Below are 2,993 nucleotides of genomic sequence, written 5' to 3' on the forward strand. Positions count from 1 at the left end.
TTTATCTATCCTATGAGTTGCATGCAAGTGACACTTTAGGGAATACCAAGACTTAATTTATGGGGACCAATTTTGAAACCAGTACTATTGCCAAGACCATTTTGGAACAAGATAATTATGTCGACCTAAATTACGACTAATAACACGATAACAACTTACATATCTGACAACTTGCATAAATGACAACTTGCATAAATGGCAACTTACATAAATGACTCATTCATGAAAAATCTGTATATTAAATGTAAGTGGAAACGGTTTCCTTAGTTTGGGTCCCGTCGTGTAGAACTATCTGTGTTGTCATCAATGTTTGCTAGGGTAAATTTTTCGTGGCGCTCTGGCGTAAACTGTGTTGTAGCTTTTTTAGTGAATCCAAAGAGTTCATAGTGACGTAATGTGTTTAAATGCGTATTAATTTTAGAGGTTCATTGACATTGCGGCTTGTTTTAAGGGGCGTGAAAGGTTCTGTTGCCTTCTCCTCTGACAAATATATAAGCGTTACACAAATATTCAATTGACGTAAACTCAAAGTTTAAACGCTTAAAACACGTAGATTTTTTTGTCAGACGCCTTGTGGGTTATGGTTTTGTAACTTTAGTTACAACACATATTAGTAGTTAAGTACTCAGGAAGAGTTTAAATCCTTCGTCGAAATAGTATTAGTCTATATATACTATAAAGAGACTAATACTTGTCGTCCAAGGACTTATAAACTTTTCCTGGTACATCGGCGAACATAAGGATTATAAATGATATAATCCTTCTCTTAGTTCGTCGATGTACCAAACGATGGTAGGGTCTGGGGAGTTTTGCTGGGCTGCATGAAGCGTTTAAATAATTGATGGGGATTATTTATTGATGGGGATTATTTATTGATGGGGATTATTATCCCATCTATATAATAATTGATGGGGATTATTCGTACCGAGGCAGGGTACGAATAAAAATTATTTAATTGTTATTCGTCGCTTCGGTCTATTATTACATTTCCCTTGGCTACGGTAGGCAAGAGTCTTGCTACTGAGGGTGTAGGGTCGTACAGAGGCTTGTCTTGATCTAGTTTTGCTTTATTATTTGCTAAGGATGGCAGGTTTCCTGCATAGTCTGTTGACGTTAAGTGTCCTATTTGTGCTTTGTGACGGCTGTAAAGTTTTTTTTTTGTGTTGTTTTTATGTGTGTAGGTTTGATCTGCTGCATGAGGCACTCATCCACTAGAACAGTGGTTCCCAAAGTGGGCGATATCGCCCCCCTATGGGCGGTGGAAAGATTTTGGGGGCGGTAAGGAATAAGAGGGCGTTTGGGGGCGATAGGGGGGCGGTAGTCTGAAGTCGAAGTCAGTAGTTCGAACGTTTGTTTGACGATTAGTACACAACACGTGCAGCACATCAGGACACCCAGCGATGGTTTTTTCCACCCAGATCTGCTTTTTTAACCTCTCCTGGGTTTACGTCTCGGACAAATTAACGGCCGGACTCGATCAAAAGCCGGTCTCACGGCCAATTTCCAATTCAATGTTCAAGTAATATCTCTCAAACTAATGAACTTAACTCGATGAAACTTGGTACACGTATTCATTAGGACCTAACGGTAATGTTAAGCTCGTGATTTTTTTTTAATTTTGCCTTCATTTGTTTTTGCCATAGTTATATGTCAATACGGGCCGAAATTCACAGTACCGGGTAATCAAGAATTTTTTTCCAAACTATTGAGCAGATTCGAACGTTATTTTGAATTTACAGTCCTAACTACCGAACGTTAATGTTTAGCTCATAAAAATTTATTCGATTGTGCCTTTGTTTGCGTTTTTTTTTCCATTTCACCTTCATTCGTGATTTAAACAGCAATATGTGCTTAAATTCGCAGTAATCGAGAAAATCCTTCCAAAACTACTGAATGGATTTGAACGAAACTTAGTATTTAAATACCTAACCTCAGCAACGGTGATGTTTAGCTCGCTACAATTTTTTCGTTTTGCATCGTTTGCGAGTTATACGGCTATACGTATACGGATAAACATAAACGGCTCTTGGTTAAACCAGCCGGTAGAAAAGCCGGTCGTTCCTCCTATATCTCTATAACTCGCGAACGAAAGCAAAATAGAAAAATTGTTGCGAGCTAAACATCACCGTTGAGAGGTTGGGTATTTATATACAAAGTTTCGTTGAAATCTGTTCAGTAGTTTAGAAGAAATTTCTTGATCGCCGCGAATTTAAGCGACAAATTATCCGGCGATAACAATTGGAGATGAAGATTTTAATGGACGGTATTTTGAAGGTAATTTTATGGTGTGTCAAGTTTACAGGTGATAACTGAAATAAATATATTAAAAAAATATTTTGTTATAACAGTATGAAGTTCGCAATTTGGTTGAGAAATTATTGAAAATCATTAACACAATACTATTATTTATTCGTGTTATAACTCCTTTTTTATTTTAGCAAACAAAATATTACAGAGGAATATTTTTATCGGAATTTTGACCGAGGTTAGTATTCATTTTCAGAAGCACAACATCAAGTATATACTTTCCTATTAATTGTTTTAACTAAATGAAGAGCACTCAATTTCTAGGCGATCAATTTCAAAGTGATTTTTTGATGATAAGGTGATAGATGAAACATTAAGAAGCACTGGTTAAATCGAAGCCTAAATATCGTTAGAGGAAAATTGTGATAAGTTCGACCATAACGGAACGTAGATTATGATGCTTCCTAACACCATGTTAGCCATGGACAAGACTGCACAGGTTGCCCACCAAGCCACACGACGTCAACTGAGTAACTGTAAGCAATTTTAATTCCATCGGTGATTCTGTCAATGACATGCAAGGTTATGGACATAAAATCTAAATCGGTATTAGCATCAAACTCGAATAGGAGGAAATATTTAACGAAGCACAGAATTGCCCAATCTTTTTATTCTGATTCCACGAAAGATTTGCATAAAATGTGAGTGTGCGACCAATAAGAATCTGACGAGAATGAGAGACTACA

The sequence above is a fragment of the Hyalella azteca genome, unplaced genomic scaffold (assembly GCF_000764305.2).
Source record: "Hyalella azteca isolate HAZT.00-mixed unplaced genomic scaffold, Hazt_2.0.2 contig16377, whole genome shotgun sequence".
NCBI classification, from domain to species: Eukaryota; Metazoa; Arthropoda; class Malacostraca; order Amphipoda; family Hyalellidae; genus Hyalella; species Hyalella azteca.